Source organism: Notothenia coriiceps, unplaced genomic scaffold (genome assembly GCF_000735185.1).
Source record: "Notothenia coriiceps isolate Sejong01 unplaced genomic scaffold, NC01 NC01_scaffold00008341, whole genome shotgun sequence".
NCBI classification, from domain to species: Eukaryota; Metazoa; Chordata; class Actinopteri; order Perciformes; family Nototheniidae; genus Notothenia; species Notothenia coriiceps.
In genome coordinates, this window is record NW_011341042.1 from 269,990 (window position 1) to 280,149 (window position 10,160).

The following is a 10,160-nucleotide window of genomic DNA, read 5'->3' on the forward strand; positions in this document are numbered from 1 at the left end:
TCTCTGAAAGGTGGGACTAATGATATGATGCCACTAAATCACATCAAAACTGTCTGGGAAAGATTTGTAGTGTGTGATCTATCGAAGGTAGGGTGATTGGACCTGGATGAAGTAGAGCGACTCCCCCAGCTCTATCTCCAGAACCTTACCTTAGGTGCATGGCTTCCACCTCCAACCTCCTTGTGTCTTAGCTCTACCCTCCTGATACGCGCAGAGTCCAGCTGTAGCTCCTCTACAGACATCCCAGCTTGGGGAAGGCAAGCTCTGGAGTGGGGCGGACAAACCTGCGAGATCAACCATTTCAATGTTTTTCCTCAAATACACTTCTCATGACTAGTTACTGCACACAAGAGGTCTTTTAACTCTTGTTTTAAGTAGGCACAAACACGTCATAAACTGTGCAAATTAACACTAATCATGCTACCTGCTGCAGTCATCAGTCTCTCAAATGAAGGGTCCGTAGTAAACATTCCATTGCACTCCATTCGTGGACATTTCCAAAAGAAAACTGTCAACCAGATTACACAGAATGTACAAGAACAAAAAATAAAGAATGCTTACGCCGAACCACGACGAAATGAACGGACAAGACCCGGACGGACGAGCACCCCAATTTATGTACGCCAGAACCCCAACAAAACATCTAAGGGAGGAACCTAAGGCGCAGTATAAAAATGTCAAACTCTCCAACTCTTTTCCCTCAAACAAACCGAAGAATAGACAATGAGACAGTGAATGCCGTTTGTACCAGTACATTATAATTACCAAAGTTCTCCACAAATCATCTTAACAAAACAAGTGGCCAAACCAAAAAACACACAAATCTCTGAACACAAAATCTTGCCTAACAGAGATAAGAAAATAAACATACAAGACTCTTACCTACACTCAAATAAACAGGAGAAACGGATAAACCAAAGAAAAGTTAGTTGCACATCTCTGGAGATAGAATACAGCGTGCCTGCAAAGACCATCGTACGCCCCGCCGCGCTTCTACTTTCTTAAGTCTCCCCGCAAGGAAGACTGACAAGGTATACGATCAAAGTGCGAACACAGCACAACAGGACAGATACAACAGTGTTGAGTAGGAGAAGTCCGAGTCAGAGAGAGCGGCCGAGGAACTGCACGGCTGCAGTTAAATATCATCCCGTCTCCCCAGGTGAACAATCAGCCCTTGAAGGGTAGCCTAATCAGCTAACGGGACCACCTGCTTGCTCACATACACACACACACACACACACACACACAGACACACACACACACAGACACAGGAGGAGGGAAAAATCTCTACACACAATACACATAACGAGCAGGGTCGTAACATAACAAATTAACAATGTTTACATTTGACAAATGCTATATACTGTATTTAAAGTGGAGAGCTGTGCTGATTTAAAAGAGGTAGTGAGGAAAATAAATTAGCAACATGTGCAGGATTTAGCCTACAATAAAAAAAGGTCTAAAAAAATTAAACAAAAGTACATTTAAATCATATTCTCCTTTAGAAAGTGTCAGCTAAATCTAATGTAAGGCAGTTAAAATGGAAGTAAACAAATATATATTTAAAATGATAATGTATTATTGATGTTATTTATTATTATAAATAGTATATAATTATTTATTTGTATTCATTTCAATCAATTAATCAATTTGAACAATTATAATACTCCAATGTCTTTTCTATTGTGAGTTTGTATAAACTTGCTCGTAATGTCGATTTTAAGCTTTAATTTTGATTTGTATTCTTACTGTATATACGTGCTGCTAATGTTAAGTTTGACTTTTTATTATATTTTTATCTTATAGTTTCTTTTTTTAACTCATCTAATGCTTGACATTGCTGCTGGGAAAAAATTATTTCCCAATTTTAGATAAATCTATCTATCGTATTATAAACATTGATTATTAAAAAGTAAAAAAATCATCCTCATTATGAAATCCACGAAACCTAGGACTTGATTTTAGAAACGTTTGTCATTAATCTAAAAGTAATGTTTGTGATTCTGTTTTCTGTTCCCTAAACGCACCATCTGAGCCTATGGAAGCGGAGCAAAAAGCATTATGGGAAAGTGGGTTAAAGTTCAATCGGGGAAGAAGGCAAGTAAGGCAACGCTGTTCCCACAGTGGGGGCATGCTTTGGAAAGCATCTGCATCTAACTTGGTGTAGCTAGTGAGGATATCTCCGCAAACTCCACTGTTGTGCAAAAAACAAAGTTAGTGGGTGATATTTGTGTGCATATGAGGCGGGATGGGGGCTCCTGCACGCCGCAGAGCATTGTGGGGGCAGGGTTTACAGGGGTTACAGGTCACAACCCTCCTGGGTTCCTTTGACCAGCAGAGAGCGCTGAATGGGTCGAGGTGGGTCCATCAAACTATCCGCAGAGAAGCGTCCAAACTGGGACTTTAGCAGGAAAGGCTTCCCGTGGGACTGCGCCAGGAGACATTTTGGTGTGTGTGTGTGTGAGAGAGAGAGAGAGAGAGAGAGAGAGAGAGAGAGAGAGAGAGAGAGAGAGAGAGAGAGAGAGAGAGAGAGAGAGAGAGTCTAAAAAGACGTGCTTCATTAAAATCTTATTAACTACAAAATATAGGAAAAAAAGTACTTCCTTCACTTTCTATTTTTTTTTTTTTTGGATGTGAAGATGATTTCCATCCAGCAACCTGAGTGGGCCAATAACTGTTATTTAAACCATAGTGCTTATCTTCTTCTTCTTTAGTGATAATGAAAAGTCCGTTCTTGTAATGTTGGACCTTAAACTGTTACCCTTTCCACCAAACACCGATGCTGGCAGAGAGCGTAGAATGACAGAAACGTCGCCCCATTCACAGCCAACGTGTGATCTTTAAAGTCTTTCTCAGAAAACATGTCTATTTTAGAGATCGAGAAGTAAATATATTATTTTTCTAATGTATCTTCATGGTAAACGGCTTAAAACACACTCTGAACATTTAGTCCTGCATAGGTTTGGTTTATTGCCTTATTGTAAGCTGTTGTGTTGTACAGGGACTTTATTGATTTTTTTAGATTGGCAGTGACATACTGGCCGGGTCAGCACATAGCCATTTTTTGGTGATTCATAAGTAGTTAATAGGCCTTTTGGTTGCGTGTGTAAGGTCAGAAATGTTCCTGCAGTGCTGTGCTTGCCGATGCATTAGCTGGCGCAGGAAGAGGAAATCAAAACCATAGAGGAATCAATTAATAACGCTGCAATTCTTTTTCTCTTTTTTTTCCGGCTGCGCTCAGCGAGGCTTACATGACTGAAATAGAAACATCAGATAATGCTGCAGGGTAGCAGCCGCCCATTCAATGCTAACACGGACAGCCAGGGTCCACCCATTGATCTCAGTGAGAGCCTCTCGTACACAAGCACAGATAGAAAGCCTTCATTTAAACTCATTTGAAACTACCTGACAGTTCTCATTTCAACACTGCATAGCATAAGATATAATGCCGTTAACAAGGAGGTGTTGCCCATGACGATGCATCATAAGTATGTTACACTGTGAATCTATTATATTCATACGAAAGCATGATCATTTTTCATCCTGAAGAAATTCCTATTTTTCCTTTGACGCATATTGAACATCTGTTGCACAGGATTTGAGGATATGAAGTAATAGAATTTAATTTGACTGGAATAATTTGCTTTAACAAACATCGCCTCGATTACATGTAAACCCATCCGTACATTAGTTACCTCATAACCAAAGAATACAAAAAGAAAAGGGGGTGGCAAAGGAAAACACGAAACAACTTCATGTTCTTCTCTTTATTGCTAAACCGATTATTATAATACTTTTTAAATAATAGTTGAAGTGTTGCAGTGACTTATAATGTTGCATTTTTGTCAGCCAGACCCAGAACTTGGCATCGCAAAGGGCTCCCTCGAGAAAAGGCAATTGGATTTCCCCATTTGATTTAGTCATATTTCAACGTGCAGATCTCTTCAGCTTGTGTTAACTACATATTCCAGGCACCAAACGAGTAAAAAATGTCATTGTAAATTACTACGTTTTTTCCTCCAGGTTTTAGGACTCACTCCTGCACCACCCTATAGAACACACTGTAACATACCCATGATGCATCAGAAGGCTCTTCGTCCTATCAGATGTCAATACATTGCCAGAATAACCACAAGCACTTTTTTTAAAACAAGTTTGTTTTGGATGAAGAGCACTGAATTTCTTGAGTTCCTCACGTGCATCACTGATTAGTTTATATTTCTTTAAAGAAGCGTTGAAATGATTGCCTTACTTCCCCCATTGTCACTAAAATGACACAGTGGGGATTTCAATAAATATGTTGTCTGTGCGCACAGTCTCCTAGTATATACCTCATGGGATTTGAGTTTGCAAATGCTGTGTTCTCTTTCCTTTCCTTCCTTTGACAAGATATTTGATTTGACAGTTTCAAATGCACAACAGTGGTTTGTATGCATGCCTAAACTTGATGTATATGTTCAAACTTGAACGAGAACTGCGACCTGGTTTTCACAATGGAAAGCTAGATTTTTAAACTTAATTATTTCATTGGGTGGCGCCACACAAACGTTAATTCATAATGAATTGCAGTGTGGTGCCTTGTAATGAACGTTGCCTTATTTAAAGACATTTAATGGATCGTAATGTGAAATAAATTCCAGACCTTTTTAAAAACCAAAGTCAAAATGTACATTACAAGTTCCAAAATGCATTAATTTCTCCACATCTAGTGTAGCTTTATCACCATTCGCTCGATGTAATCTTATGAGTGTGGATATATATTTTAATAAACTACACTCGGCTGAGGTGGATTAACTTTTTTTTAATCACTATTTGGTACACTGCACCAGATAGTCACAAGGTCAGCATTAACGGATCCATATGAAATTTGGGAACTCTGCTGTGAACGTGGTACATTATGCACAAATAGACTGAAGTCCTGCACACAGGGCACTGTCATGCCACCAGTTTATGAAAGAAAGTTTGTCTGAAAGTCTTTTTTTCTTTAAAATACCCTTACGGTGACCAACTTGTTACTAATGTGAGACACAATTTCTCCAAATTATACTAATGAATCGGACCTATATAACCTGCAAACACAAGTCATTATTTATATCTTAATGAGCACAAACACACTTACAGCTTGCTGACAAAGTGTTGCGTTATAATATCCAAGCTTATCTGACTTTTTTGTGGGGAAAAAACTCAACTTTGAGAAGAATATTTTTTAATTTGCTCATACAAACTTTCTGAAAGTGTCATGACGTTGCGCTTTGGAGAGGACGTGCTGTACACAGTCGTCCCATCGGGGGGCGCTGTTGGCAACATTTGGTATTACTAAAACAAAGCATCTCATGTTTCTAACCCTACCTCTAATATGAGTATATAAATCACTGGCAATAGTATGTAGATGTCAACACAAATTCCTTATGATCAATACTATATATTTCATGATTTAGGGGTTTTCTGTTTTTAAATATTTGTTGTGCTTTACTTTTTTTTATTTTTACTCTTGTTGCCTTCTCTTTTCCCCTCCTTCTCTTTCCTTTATTTACCATGGGAGCCAATTATGTGTACATAACTTTATAAAGGATAAAAAGTGTGAAAGCATTCATGAAAATAAAACTTTATGGCAATTTATACGTGTGTGTTGCTTTAAGGGTTGAGTGGACTTGGATAACTGCTAGCCACTTAGCGGCTGCACACAGGTGTTTCCCATTAATGCTTGATTAGTGTGTGTAGTGGAAACACTTGTGTTTGACTGACCACTGATATTTATGGCTTCTTTAAAATTTGGTTATTTTTTTTTCAATGTATAGGACAAACATTTTGGAAAGGAAGAGTTTTTCTCCCCTACGTTTAGTTTTACTCATATAATTCGTCTTAAATTAAGTGTGTAGACCATGAGTGTCAAATACACAGTGGGCCAAAATAAAAAAAATGGGTAATAGTCGAGGGCCAGACTGGTTCAATGTTTATTGCAAAACGTATTGAAATGAACTTATTGCACATATTAAACCTGGAACTAACGAAGCTTAAATTATTGCCTATAAAAACAAAATTAAACATTAAATAATCAGTTGCATTCATTCCTTATGGCTCTATCTGCAGCTTTTCCAGACTCATTTCTTATGATTACATTTTTCCACAGGCCAACAACAGCTTCAAAAAAACGATTTCCCTCAAAGAAAAAACCAAACATGCGCTGTTGTCGTGAGAGAAAAAGTGCAAAAGAAAACATTGAAACTCAGTGTGCTGCTCTGTGATGCTAGTTCAAGCCAGATACTTGGCATCTCATCTTGGGTGCAAGTTCATCAATGTTTGGGCTCAGGCTCTGAGCTGAGGAAACCCTCAGGATTGAGTGAAGCGTGCAATATACCGGCGGGCCAGATCTAATAGTAATTAGAAATTATCCTGTTGGCCGAAATTAAATCCACCAAGGGCCTGATTTGGCCCCCGGGCCTTGAGTTTGACACATGTGGTGTCGACCGAACTGGCGTATAAAAGCTTAACATTCTGAAAATAACAATATTTGAAATTTATGATCAATGTAATCACGTTATGTTACAATGTTTGACAAATAAAATATCTTACAATTATCTCTTGGGGAAATAGGGTTTAATAATGTTTTGTGACAGTTGCTCTATTTTAGAAGCAAATAAATAAAAGATCACATTTATATAATACAAATATTTATATCAGTGTAAAACGTTAAAATATAAAAAAAAAACGAGAAGTAGAAGTAAGATGCCCAATAAAATAAAATGTGCAAAGAATAAATTATTCAATTAAATCTATTTACAAAAGCAAATTTAATATAAAGTAAAACCTCAATTAAATAGAAATAATAATGTGTATGAACATAAGAAGTTAAATAAAAAAGAAACTGAAAAGTGGAGATGTGAATATATTCATCCCAGCTTACTGAAACACATTTTGTCCTTTTTTAAAGTGCGGCACAAGTGTTGTGTATATGGATACAGTTCAGTAACCTGGGATTAAATTTAAAACATTTCTAACAATGTGTTTTAAGTCATTTTAAAGGTTTAGTGTTTGGTTTGAATTGACAAAAGCAAATTAAGTAATTTTGGTTTTAAAACACCTTTCTTTTTTGGAAAATGTTTGTTTTAGAGTCCCTGCAACACGTTGATAATTCAATAGTCCATAAGTCAATACATTGTGTTCTTATTGTACTTCTAACCAAGATCAATTCTCTGTGAACTATTTTAACAAAAGGTGAAAGGAAATGTATTTAAATGAATTACATTGTATATCTCCAGAAGATCATTCTAGACAGTCAGTCACCGCTTGCGTCTTGTCAAACTTCTTTATCCAGTGATGCAAATAGGTATTGCTAAAAATAACCCCCCCTCCCAGCGTAAGCCCAGTTCAAAACACTGGGGCACATTCCACCCTACCAGGAGGCCAACTCAATGGGCTACAGCTCTATTGTCTGCGTGGAGGTCAATTATACCACCCGCAAACTCGCATAAAACCAAACATCATTCCTCCACCAGAGGCAGCTCTACATTCAAATTCATGTTGTAGAATGATCTTACATCCGTGAACTAACGCTGTTTTCAAGAAACAAACTTTAAATAATACCATAATTAACCTTCCTTCTTTATCACTGCAGGCTTACTGAGATCAAGCACACTTGGAAGACCAAAGTGGCAGTTGCAATTAATTGTATTTCTCATTGTATAAATGTACCAAAAATCTGACATGATCGAAAATCAGAATAGGTTTTATTTACCAAGTAGTTCTCGCATGCGAGGAATTTTCTTTGGAAAGGAAAGAAAGGAGAACGTAAGACCAAATACAATTAAAATAGGACTGTTAAGACTATTATAACTGTTACGCCCAGATCTAGGGGAACCTAGGCGCAGCATAAAATGTGCACTCTCTCCTCTTTTCCCACTCCCAAGAACATAGACAATGAGACAGTGAATGCCGTTTGGTACATTTAATTACCAAAGTTCTCTTTTTAACAAACAAGTGCAACAACCCACAAAACAAACAAATCTCTGAACACAAAATCTTGCCTAACAAATAAGAAAACATACAAGACTCTTACCTACACTAACATTAAACAGGAGAAAACGGATTAACCAAAGAAAAAGGGTTTTGCACTCCTGAGTAAAGAATATAGCATGCCTGCAACTTTTGTGTGTTGTTTTTGTTTTTTTGTTTTTCTCTCAACCTCTCTACCATTCGGTGACGTGGATGTTGCCCATTTTCAAGACCTCTATCTTCGCTCCTCAGCGACGATGGGTTTAGGTCAGGTTGTGGATGGGTATCTAGTTGTGTGTATGTTGTAGGGGTACTGTCTATAAACTACACTCCATTCCGGTGTATCGTATGATCAGGGTTGGAAAGTGTCATCTCTGAGTCTGCCACGCTTATGCTAATGAAATTACGAAAACTTGCGTAGCGATTAATACGACGTCACCGGTTTCTCCACAACCGGAGACAATAATGTAAACGTTAACTACCCATCGCCGAGTCGCTTCAGACATCTACGGGACTGCATAACTCCTCTTCGGGTATCTCTGATATTCTGTTTATATTCATTATTGGGGGTGTCGGAGAAGCGTGCTGCTATGTTACGTAGAGATCTCGAAGGTTGTGCGCTCTCGTTATATCTGCTGGTCTGGTGGTGTTGTTGGAGGGCCTTGTCCTAGTTTCGTGTGGTACGAGGTTCCGGGTCTGGTGTGGTTTTGTTGGTGTGGTCGGGGGGTCGTTTTGAGGTCCGGGGCGATTGTACGGTTCATGCCGTCTGTCTGTGTGGCTCTTGTGCGCAGCCTGTGGCGGATATATAAGGCGCGGCACCACACGGTGGGCGTGTCGGAGGCGCGCAGTAATAGATGTGACGCTGGAGTGGCGGAAAAGAACAACTGTGGTGAGCGGCAGCCCGTTCTGGGTGGGTGGGTGGTCCTGTATGCAGCTCTTGTTTGTTTCCTTATTTCGTGACGTATACTCTGTACAATGTCTGATCTGCCTTAGTCACGTACTCTTCGTAATTGCCTTCACTCCCTCCATTGTTGTTTTACCTCATTAATGTTCTACCTGTGTGTGTGTGGGGGTGTGTCTTGTTTGGTTGCATGCCAACATAAGTGAGGTAGTGAGCCTAGAATTATGTCTGGGTAATGATCGATAAGTAGGGATAGACAGAAAGTGTACCTGCTGCTGCTTGCACTTATCTCTTTCGTTACTAAACAAGCGAGAAGCGATAATAATATGGGCGCGCGAGCGATAAGAAGAGAGCGTATATGAAGCCCAGAGACAAGGGCCTCATGACAACGGTTTGAGAGAAGATAAGTCGTAACGTACGTGATGGTGGGGTACTTGGTCGCGGACGCCATCTCTCAATAACCGGTGAGTGTGTGGGGGTTTGTTTGGGTGTGTGTCTGGGTTATCGCGTAAGAGTATTCACGAGTGTTGTAGGTCGCGCGAAACGCGCTATCGGAGGGTTGCGAGTTGGCTGAGGGTTATCAGCGGCTGGTTTGTGATGTCGTCCTCTCAGGCCGGCTGCGTTGTCAGCCACAGCCGCTGAAGGAGGTCCACTGACCCGGTCACATGAGACCCGAAATGCTGGGGACCAGCAATACCACATAACACCACATCTCTAAAAAAGGGAGGAGGCACAACACACACACACACACACACACTCGGTGCGTCCACCACCGGCAATCGACTAATCGGATGGAAGTTGTCCGACTAACCACGTGGACCCTCTGCCCTCTTATAAATTGAACGGTTCGGCACGTCAAGAGCCGCGAGAGAAGACTGAGCTGAAGAGGGATGATGGGTTGTTGACAACTAGACAGAACAACACGACACAAGCGTGAACTACATTGGAACAGTCAGAGAGGAACGCCCCTCTGATCTTCATCGTGAACCCTAAAACTCCCCCGTCCCCACCCAAGTGACAGCGTCGAGAGGAATAATTTGGCCAGTATACCGTAGAGTACACATACATATTACAAACCATCAATTACAGGACACATACAGTGTAGTCGACAGAATCCTCGTAGAACGGAGTTGGGGGGGGGGGGGGGAGGGCATGCAAAACAATCCCAACAAACAAAATGTACAACTACATGCCAAACAATAGACCTCTTACAGACAATTTATTTTAATTTTTTTTTTTTTTTTCATTCGGTGAAAATGACAGAAAC